This window comes from Dendrobates tinctorius, unplaced genomic scaffold (assembly GCF_039654945.1).
Source record: "Dendrobates tinctorius isolate UK_male_01 unplaced genomic scaffold, ASM3965494v1 ptg000102l, whole genome shotgun sequence".
Classification (NCBI taxonomy): domain Eukaryota; kingdom Metazoa; phylum Chordata; class Amphibia; order Anura; family Dendrobatidae; genus Dendrobates; species Dendrobates tinctorius.
The window spans coordinates 42,483,321-42,494,972 of NW_027361770.1; the positions used below are offsets into that span (position 1 = coordinate 42,483,321).

Genomic DNA, 11,652 nt, shown 5'->3' on the forward strand with positions numbered 1-11,652 from the left:
GGCCTAGACTTCTGCAGGAGTTTTATGATTCTAGGCTGAGTGCTCATCCAGGTATCACGGCCACTAGAGAGGCAGTAGCCAGGGGTTTTTGGTGGCCTTCATTAAGGTCCGATGTCAAGGAATTTGTTTCTGCTTGTGGCATGTGTGCCCGTTCCAAAAGCTCGCAAAACCGACAGGCTGGGGAACTCATACCTTTACCAGTTCCTGATAGGCCATGGACTCATCTTTCCATGGATTTTATTACCGGCCTTCCACCTTCCAGGGGCAATACCGTGATCTGGGTGGTGGTGGATAGGTTTTCTAAACAGGCCCATTTCATTCCCTTGGCAGCATTACCTTCAGCAGAAACATTGTCAAGGTTGTTTGTGCAGCATGTGGTCCGATTGCATGGGGTACCCCTGAATGTTGTGTCTGACGGAGGTGTGCAGTTTGTGGCCAAATTTTGGAGGGCGTTCTGTATGAAATTGGGCATCTCACTCTCCTTCTCGTCGGCATATCACCCGGAGAGCAATGGTCAGACGGAACGCACCAATCAATCCCTGGAACAAATTCTCAGGTGTCTGACCTCCGCCAGACAGGAGGATTGGTGTGATGCGTTACCGTTGGCTGAATTCGCTTTTAACAACCGGGTGAGTCAGTCCACCAACATGTCCCCATTCCTGATTAACTATGGCTTTAATCCGCATTTTGGGGAGTTTTCTCGGGTGGATTCCGGTTGTCCAGGAGCAGAGGGGTCCGTTCAACGGTTAAAAAACCTCTGAGCTGAAGTCCGGCGTAATATCTCTCGGGCCCAGGGGAGATACAAATATTTTGCGGACAAAAAGAGAGCCTCGGGAGACATGTTTCAGGTGGGAGAGAAGGTTTGGCTCTCCACGCGTAACATCAACTTAAAGGTACCATCAGTTAAGTTGGGACCAAAGTTCATTGGTCCGTATGAGATTATGGAGATAGTCAACCCTGTGGCATATAGGTTGCGTCTCCCCGCCTCCTTAAAAATATATAATGTGTTCCATAAGTCTCTGTTGAAACCAGCAGGATCTGTCAAAGAGAACTCTGAGACTGTTGTTCCTCCACTGCTGGTGGAGGGTCAATTGGAGTATGAGGTCGGACATATTGTGGACTCTCGGCGGGTGCGCCGCTCTTTGCAGTACATGGTCCACTGGAAGGGATATGGACCAGAAGAGCGCTCATGGGTCCCTGCTCATTCGGTACATGCAGATCGCCTGGTTCAGGCGTTCCATGCCAAGTACCCGGGGAAGCCTGGGGGTCCAGAGGCCCCCCGTTGAGAGGGGGGTACTGTCATGATCCCAGTGCAGGTTTTTGAGCTGCACACCGGGGGTTAATGTCTGGAGCTCTGTGCAGGTTTTGACCTGCACACTTGGGGTTAATGATTGTGGCCTCTTTCTGGTTCTGGGAGAGCTTCATAAACCCCTGGGTAGCTTCAATCCCTGCCAGTTATACTTTTACCTTTGGCCTAGTGTGCTGACCCCCGTGTGCCTGTTTGTTGCTATTGCTTGTTTATATGGTTCTGACCCGGCTCTGTTTTCCGTTGTGAGTTTGCCTGTTGATTTTGTACTGCGTTATTATCTGTGTATGACTCATTGCCTGTGACCTAACTACTCTCTGCTCGCCCCCTTTGGTACCTTGCAGTTATCTCTGTGTGTGACTCATTGGCTACGTCCTGACTATTCTCACTGTCTATGCCCCTGGGTAACTTTGTCTCGCAGTTACTCTGCTAGGAATTGTCTTGCAGCTCCTAGCTCTGTGGAGTTTAGGCCACGCCTCTAGCAGTCACGTGCTTCAGGTCCTGCGGCTCTGAAGTACACATCTATTCGGTTGCTGCCCGCTCCACAGGTAGCTTTGAGCACGCTTTCGCTTTACTCAGGACACACGCACGGGCTCAGTGAGCAAGTTCAGTGCGGTGTCTCTGACAGACACACTCAGACAAAATGAGGACCTGATCACAATATAGTTCCCAAGAATCGGTAAACATAACTTTGCAATAACACGGTACTAAAACCTAAGGCCTCATGTTGAAATCAACAGTTTCCAGTATATTAATCTACAGGTAAAAGATTAATATGTACAATGAACAGTCCAGTGCAAGAAACTAAATGAGATTGGATAATATGATGATAAAACGATGATTGCAAAAATAGGCTACTCATCAATGTCTCGCAAATTCGTAGTCAGGCCTAGTGCTCCTTTTCCTGGACCACACCACAAAAGAAACACTATTCCTACAGCAAGTTAGGTCATAAGGCTAGAGCTCGAATAGGGTGAACCCAGCTCTCAACAGTTACATAAACCTTGTTCACTCCTTAAGTGTACCCCATGTCATCTAAATAAATGTGTTATTATTCTGCACCTTCTCATCCTTGTTATCATCATGACAGAGCATACCACAACATTTTATTTCTAATTTTTTGCCTTGCAATTGCTTTTATGAGCAGCTCTGGCGGCTTTAACAAGTGGAGCAGCAGTCTATATAAGAAATACCACTTCATTACGGCTCTCATTAGAGATGTACCTGACCTAAACAACTCCACCAGGTGAGCAGATTCTGGCTACTCTTTTCCTGTTTTTATCACTAGGACTTCACCATGGAGTGCTCCTAGTGTGTCCTTTGGTTGTTATTTTGCAAAATTATTAGGTTTATTACACATATATATAAAAATTATGGTAACATTTGTAAAATCTAACAAAATTCTGAGGAAAAAAGAAATGAAAACAAATAACTTACAAAATAGGCAATGCTTTTTGGGATTCTACCTTTTTCAAATCATCAGAATTCATTCACAGTGGATAACACTAGAAATATTTAGAGTGACAAAAGGTGCCCAAAACATAATCAAATGTCACCTCCTGAAAAATGCAGCAAGGGTGGTACAGGAGTGAGAAGTAAAATTCCCCAAAGGTGGTAGGAAGTGGAGTGGTTTAGGTATGATGAGTAAACAAACTCTACCTCCCCAAAGGTGGTGAGACATGGAGTGGTGTAGGAGTGAGCAGTACACAAACTTCACCTCTCCAAAGGTGGTGAGAAGTGGAATGATGCAGGAGTGAGAAGTGCACAAACTCTACCGGCCCAAAGCTGGTGAGAAGTGGAATGTGCACGAGAAGAACACAAACTCTACCTCCACAAAGCTGGTGAGAAATGGAGTGGTGTAGGAGTGAGAAGTACACAAACACTACCTCTGCAAAGATGGTGAAAAGTGAAATTATACAGGAGTGAGAGGTACACAAATTCTACCTCCACAAAGCTGGTGAGGAATGGTGCAGGAGTGAGCAGTACACAAACTCTACCTCCCCAAAGGTGGTGAGAAGTGGAGTGGTGCAGGAGTGAGAAGTACACAAATTCTACCTCCACAAAGGTGGTGAGAAGTGGAGTAGTGCAGGAGTGACAAGTACACAAATTCTACCTCCACAATGGTGGTGAGAAGTGGAGTAGTGCAGGAGTGACAAGTACACAAACTCTACCTCCACAAAGGTGGTGAAAAGTGGAGTAGTGCAGGAGTGAGAAGTACACAAACTCTACCTCCTCAAAGGTGAGCATAGCATGAGTGAGAATTAAATACCAAGAACATCTACACACAATGAGCTGTGGACAACAGTGATATACAATGAAAATAATCGAATTTGTATTCAATTCACTATTGGCATGTTCAGGCGGGACGTTGTTGACATGGTAACATAACGCTTTTTCCCCATCCAGCACATCCTCAGTGGAGCCATCATTAGCTTGTTAACATGACGCTTTTTGCTACATGGTGTACGTTAAACGGAATCGTCACCAACATAGTGGCATCTCACTTGATGGATCATATGAACGTCCCAAGGTGCTAAAGTCTCCCAACTTAATAAAATGATACGTGTTGAATCAAATTTGGTCTAATTACAAGTGAAGTAAAAATAAATAGACATATTAAGGCTTTAATATAATATATTTGAGTGCAAAAATATATATAATGAAATCTTAAACTAAAGTCAAACAATGATGCTAAAGGTGAATGCATCTAAATGACTGGTTTTACACGAGCGTTTTATCGCGCAGCGCATCGTGCGCTATTGGGCGCACGCGCAATGTTCTCCTGTCTCTAACATGGTGGTCGCAAGGTTTTGCGATTGCACGCGCTCATCAGCGTTTAGTATGCGCTGCGCATTTTACAGGTGTGCGCCTAGACGCGCCGTACGCTACATGTTGCATCTCTTGTTCCACCTACATCGCTAAAAAAATCGAGCGTGCACGTGTGCGCCCAACAATAGCACTAAGGTCTATGGGGTCGCTGACGTGCGCTTGGATGCACGCATGTCAGCGCTTTGTGCGCGCACGCGATTTCAGTAAACAATGTCTAGACACTTGTCTAGAACTCCCCCTAAACAAGCAACATTGTTTGAGAGGAGTCTAGATAAAAGAATGTGTCTTCAGGGCCAGACCAATACTCTACAGACAGCCTTGAAGAGACAAGACAGCCTTGAAGAGACAAGACAGCCTTCCAACTGTGGATTCAAGCTTCAGAAGCCAAAATGGGTGTATTCTTCAACATAATGTCTGTGTGTCCTGTACAATTTTATAATGTACTAATGTATTTTTTGTGTAAATTCCAGCATGTCTGCTTCTGGATCGGTCTATTCGCCATCTCAGCAAGAACTGGCCCAAGCTGATCGTGAGGTGAGGATTTTGCTGCCTTTGGGTAAGTTTAGCTGCCTCTAGAAATGTGTTTTAATTTTTTTTTTCTCTTGTACAGACATCGGACACGGCCAGTGAAGGTGAAGTGCGGGAGCAGTCTGAACGGGAGCAGCGTATCCAAGTCGTGGCGAGGAGACGCAATGTTAGTATATAGTCTTTCCTTTTTTTTTTTTTTCTGTCTTTATTTTCATCTTCTTCTCTGTTTATTTTTCTATCTTTTTCATTCTCCAAAATTACGAAGATTCTAATTTTTTTTTCTAGGTTCCACAACGGGATGACGAAGAAGTGTACATCGACAACGAGCACCTGATCCGCCTTGTTGAGGAGCGTATCCCGTTGTGGGACAGCTGTGACCAGCAGTACAAAGACACAATGGTGACCCGGAAGCTCTGGAATGAGGTGGCTGCAGCGATGATGGATGGCTGGGACAGCGCCTCTCCAACTTCAAAAAGGGCGTTCAGTAAGTATAAAGATGCTCTGTGATACTGCATTGATTTTTGGTCCAGATGGTGCTGGTGTGTTGGTGGCAAGATATATTCTTGCATCAAACACACCAATGCCTTCTGGAAAACAGTGATTGCTTTGTGTATTGAACTGCTGTCTTTAAGCTGCATTGATTTTTGGTCCAGATGGTGCTAGTGTGCTTGTGGCAAGATATATTCTTGCATCAAACACACCAATGCCTTCTGGAAAACAGTGATTGCTTTGTGTATTGAACTGCTGTCTTGAAGATGCATTGATTTATGTTCCTGATGGTACAGGTGTGTTTGTGGCAAGATATATTCTTGCATCAAACACACCAATGCCTTCTGGAAAACAGTGATTGCTTTGTGTATTGAACTGCTGTCTTTAAGCTGCATTGATTTTTGGTCCAGATGGTGCTAGTGTGCTTGTGGCAAGATATATTCTTGCATCAAACACACCAATGCCTTCTGGAAAACAGTGATTGCTTTGTGTATTGAACTGCTGTCTTGAAGCGGCATTGATTTATGTTCCTGATGGTACAGGTGTGTTTGTGGCAAGATATATTCTTGCATCAAACACACCAATGCCTTCTGGAAAACAGTGATTGCTTTGTGTATTGAACTGCTGTCTTGAAGATGCATCTTCTTCTCTGTTTATTTTTCTATCTTTTTCATTCTCCAAAATTACGAAGATTCTAATTTTTTTTTCTAGGTTCCACAACGGGATGACGAAGAAGTGTACATCGACAACGAGCACCTGATCCGCCTTGTTGAGGAGCGTATCCCGTTGTGGGACAGCTGTGACCAGCAGTACAAAGACACAATGGTGACCCAGCAGCTCTGGAATGAGGTGGCTGCAGCGATGATGGATGGCTGGGACAGCACCTCTCCAACTTCAAAAAGGGCGTTCAGTAAGTATAAAGATGCTCTGTGATACTGCATTGATTTTTGGTCCAGATGGTGCTGGTGTGTTGGTGGCAAGATATATTCTTGCATCAAACACACCAATGCCTTCTGGAAAACAGTGATTGCTTTGTGTATTGAACTGCTGTCTTTAAGCTGCATTGATTTTTGGTCCAGATGGTGCTAGTGTGCTTGTGGCAAGATATATTCTTGCATCAAACACACCAATGCCTTCTGGAAAACAGTGATTGCTTTGTGTATTGAACTGCTGTCTTGAAGATGCATTGATTTATGTTCCTGATGGTACAGGTGTGTTTGTGGCAAGATATATTCTTGCATCAAACACACCAATGCCTTCTGGAAAACAGTGATTGCTTTGTGTATTGAACTGCTGTCTTGAAGCTGCATTGATTTATGTTCCTGATGGTACAGGTGTGTTTGTGGCAAGATATATTCTTGAATCAAACACACCAATGCCTTCTGGAAAACAGTGATTGCTTTGTGTATTGAACTGCTGTCTTGAAGCTGCATTGATTTTTGGCCAAGATGGTGCTGGTGTGTTTGTGGCAAGATATATTCTTGCATCAAACACACCAATGCCTTCTGGAAAACAGTGATTGCTTTGTGTATTGAACTGCTGTCTTGAAGATGCATCTTCTTCTCTGTTTATTTTTCTATCTTTTTCATTCTCCAAAATTACGAAGATTCTAATTTTTTTTTCTAGGTTCCACAACGGGATGACGAAGAAGTGTACATCGACAACGAGCACCTGATCCGCCGTGCTGAGGAGCGTATCCTGGCTGCAGCGATGATGGATGGCTGGGACAGCGCCTCTCCAACTTCAAAAAGGGCGTTCAGTAAGTATGAAGATGCTCTGTGATACTGCATTGATTTTTGGTCCAGATGGTGCTGGTGTGTTGGTGGCAAGATATATTCTTGCATCAAACACACCAATGCCTTCTGGTAAACAGTGATTGCTTTGTGTATTGAACTGCTGTCTTTAAGCTGCATTGATTTTTGGTCCAGATGGTGCTGGTGTGCTCGTGGCAAGATATATTCTTGCATCAAACACACCAATGCCTTCTGAAAACAGTGATTGCTATGTATATTGAACTGCTGTCTTGAAGATGCATTGATTTTTGGTCCAGATGGTGCTGGGTTGTTTGTGGCAAGATATATTCTTGCATCAAACACACCAATGCCTTCTGGAAAACAGTGATTGCTTTGTGTATTGAACTGCTGTCTTGAAGATGCATTGATTTATGTTCCAGATGGTACAGGTGTGTTTGTGGCAAGATATATTCTTGAATCAAACACACCAATGCCTTCTGGAAAACAGTGATTGCTTTGTGTATTGAACTGCTGTCTTGAAGCTGCATTGATTTTTGGTCCAGTTGGTGCTGGTGTGTTTGTGGCAAGATATATACTTGCATCAAACACACCACTGCCTTCTGGAAAACAGTGATTGCTTTGTGTATTGAACTGCTGTCTTGAAGCAGCATTGATTTTTGGTCCAGATGGTGCTGGTGTGTTTGTGGCAAGATATATTCTTGCATCAAACACACCAATGCCTTCTGGAAAACAGTGATTGCTTTGTGTATTGAACTGCTGTCTTGAAGCTGCATTGATTTATGTTCCTGATGGTACAGGTGTATTTGTGGCAAGATATATTCTTGCATTAAACACACCAATGCCTTCTGGAAAACAGTGATTGCTTTGTGTATTGAACTGCTGTCTTGAAGCTGCATTGATTTATGTTCCTGATGGTACAGGTGTATTTGTGGCAAGATATATTCTTGCATTAAACACACCAATGCCTTCTGGAAAACAGTGATTGCTTTGTGTATTGAACTGCTGTCTTGAAGCTGCATTGATTTTTGGTCCACATGGTGCTGGTGTGTTTGTGGCAAGATATATTCTTGCATCAAACACACCAATGCCTCCTGGAAAACAGTGATTGCTTTATGTACTCAACTGCTGTCTTGATCCTGTTTTCACTCTTGCTCCTGATGATACTGTTGTTTTGGCTGCTACATATAATCTAGCAGGAAACATAACAGTGTCCTCAGGATCAACAGTGACTGCATTGTGTATAGTTTTTTTTGTGCTGCAGCATTGACTGTTTGCAAAGTTCTGTCAGGTGTGTGTGCTGATAATTATGTTGCCTTCATTGCATTGTCTAACGTTTTTTCTTTTTTTTCCCAACAGTAAACAAAATCCGCACACGTTGGCGCTCGATGAAGGACCGCTTCAACACTGATGTTCGTGCTGAGTGATAGGTTCGCAGTGGTTCAGCGGCAAGGCGCAGAAGAAAGTACCGCTATCATCGCGAGTTGGCTTTTCTGAGACCGGTCCTTGCCAGCAGAGCGTAAGTATTTTTTTTTTTTAAACTATGTGCTTTTCTATTCCACAGCTGATGCTTCTTGTTAATGCATGATACTAATGTTTTCCCTTTCTTTCCACAGCACTTGGAGCAGCACCCTGCAACCTGTCCCGGGAGCGGTTCTTCATCGATCGACCTTGGACCCGTCCCAACCATCCGACAGCCAGGAAGCATCTTGCAGGTCAGCAACACAGACAGCTGGTGACCAGGAAGCTGGTCCATCAGGTGTTCCCCTGTCCCAGGTCTCTGTCACTGGTTATACGGGCACTACCCGCCAGCGGCAGAGGGCCTCGGACAGGCCTGTCATGCCCGAGTTCATGTACTTGAGCGAGGCCTTTCAGGCCAGCCTCAAGGCGCTGTCCGCCAGAATGGAAAGCGGTTTTTCCCTGATTGACCGTGGTTTTAACCACATGGAACACCGCTTCCACTCTGTCGAACAGAGGCCGACCTCAACAGACCAGCGCACCATTTTTTCAGTAAAATTGAACAGGGCATGGCAGAACACCTTAGTCCTGAGCAACAGTGTGTTGTGTGTGTTACAGGCCTGCAACACGGCTTACTTGCAGGCTATGCAGCAGAATCGGTATGTGCAGCAGTCATTGGTGTCATTTCCAACAGTGCCACCGCTGACTCGCTACACCTCCCTACCGACTTCTGCTGCATTCCACTGCACAGCCACCTGCATTCTCAGTGAAGCCGGACACAACTACACCACCCCAAGCCTGAGTGCTGCTGGACACTCCTCCGCCACCACCACTATGGCAAGCGCTGCTCCTGTATGGAGCACCCCCACCACCACAGCACCACCTGCTTGGATCAAAACCACAACAGAACCTGCTTGGGCCACCGACACCACCAATCAACATCAAAGGAGCACCGCCAGCACTCCTCATCAAAAGTGCACAGCCAGCACTCCTCATCAAAGGAGCACCACCAGCACTCCACATCAAAGGAGCACCACCAGCACTCCTCATCCAAAAGAGCACCGCCACCAATTCTCCTTGGAGTCCCGCCAGAACTTCTGCTCAGATCACCGACACGCAGCCTCCTTCTAGGAGCACTGACACGACTACATCTCCAAGGATCACCGCCACCGCCACTTCTTTGAGCACCGACACGATTTCGTCTCCTCATATGACATCCACCACCGCCACATCTATGAGCACCAACACAACTTTGTCCCCTTCTAGGAGCACCGCCACTGCCACTTCTATGAGCACCGCCAAAACAGAGCAGCAGAGTGGTGACCCGCATTCGATATTTTACAGGTCAACGCCACGGTCCACCATCTCCAAGCGGTGGAGCAAAGTAAGGCGGCCTCATGGTGGAAGTCGGTCCAGGCAGGATACTCCTGCACCAAAGAAAAGAAAAAAAAAAACTTTGTTCATCCATCCACCCTCTCCTCCTAATGTGTCTCAGCCTGCCTCCATGTCCATTCCAGAGCTCCCTTCCCCCAGTACTTTCATTGCCCCTTCTCCTAGAACCCCCTCAACCTCCAGCCATTACTCGTCTCTCCACACCCCCAAAGTATCCCAATCTTCCCTGTCATGAACTCATTTTCTGCTCCACCAGTTGAGAGTTCCCCTTCCGTTCTCCCTCTGGTTGTGACAGGAGGTAGTGCGGTTGGTTTAAGTGGTAGTGATTTGCCACCTGATGAGGAAGATAACGATTGGATCTCTGGAGTATCAGACTGGATATAAGACAGCCGACGCCCTATCCGGGTGCTGGTGATTCAGTCTGCTTCTCAGGTCCTGGACTTCAGCTCTCTTCCAGTCTTCTCAAGTTAAGTTTGTTTTTTGCTATTGTTCACACTTGCGCTTTTTGGTCAATTCAGTTTTTTGTGTAATCTGCCTGCCCGTGCTGGGGTTATGCTGAAATTCCACTCCTATTAATCAGTATGTGCCAATCTGCTTTCCGTCCCTTATTAGATTGGCCTCTTTTTTGCTCTGTCTCAGAATATTTCAAGGTGCTGATATAGGTTTAGAAGTCTAGTGACTTCAGGGTTAATTTTGCTATCAGAGGTGTTGGACAATATTTTTGTAGGGTTTTTTTTGGCAGATTGCAGACAGTGTCTTTCCTTTTCTGTCCTTTTTAGTTAGCAGGGTCCCATCGTTTGCTCAGCCTATTTTCCTGCCTTTGTTTGTATTTTCATCTTGTTTCACCGTCAATACTTGTGGGGGGCTGTCTTTCCTTTGGGGTCTGCTCTGGGGCAGTTAGTTTTTCTCTTTTCCTGCTTTAGGCTTATGTAGTTCTCCGGTTGTGACGAGGCGTCTAGACCAACGTAGGAATGCTCCACGACTGCTTCTAGTTGTGCGGTTAAGATCAGGGATCTGCAATCTGCATAGTTATCAACTTCTCTGGTTTTCTGAGACTTAGCTTGTTGTCTTTTTTTCCTCCTCAGTTTCCCATTCATAACACTTCCCCCAAACGTCATTCCTAATAAAAAAAATTTTTTTATAAAAATAAATGTGCAATTCTTCTTTCAAAATATTTGGATTGGTTACTGTGTCAATCGCCGACTACACACACTGCGCCGTACACACACTGCGCCGTGCACTTAGCGTTTTTGCCACCAGATATCTCCATTACTGAGACATGTTTCTTGTGTCAGATTTGGAGATTCTTGTGTCAGTCTTGGAGATATGTGTTGTCAAAACAACCAATCTATATGAGTTGTCTTTTCCACAGCAGTCTCTACATTCTTGGAGTATTGCACAGACTGGATTCCAGCAGGGTTCCCCAACTCCAGTCCTCAAAAGCCACCAACAGATCATGTTGTATGGAATTCCTTTTTTCGTTTTGCTCTTGTGAAGCAGTTATCAACGGAGATATGGATTTCCTTACAACATGATCTGTTGGTGGCCCTTGAGGACTGGAGTTGGGGAACCCTGCTGGATCCAGTCTGTGCAATATTACAAGAATTTAGAGACTGCTTTGGAAAAGACAAGTCATATAGATTGGTTGTTTTCACAACACATATCTATATGACTTGTCTTTTCCACAGCAGTCTCTACATTCTTGGAATATTGCACAGACTGGATCCAGCAGGGTTCCCCAACTCCAGTCCTCAAGGGCCATCAACAGATCATGTTGTATGGAATTCCTTTTTTCTTTTTGCTCTTGTGAAGCAGTTATCAATGGAGATATGGATTTCCTTACAACATGATCTGTTGGTGGCCCTTGATGACTGGAGTTGGGGAACCCTGCTGAATTCA

The 11,652-nt window shown here is 45.1% G+C and overlaps 1 protein-coding gene across 1 annotated transcript in view; it reads right to left on the reverse strand.

Moving 5' to 3' along the window:
- The window catches only part of GABBR2 (gamma-aminobutyric acid type B receptor subunit 2), a 1,198,492-nt gene that overhangs the window by 1,157,007 nt on the left and 29,833 nt on the right, over positions 1–11,652 (reverse strand). The gene's annotated exons all lie outside the window — the stretch shown is intronic.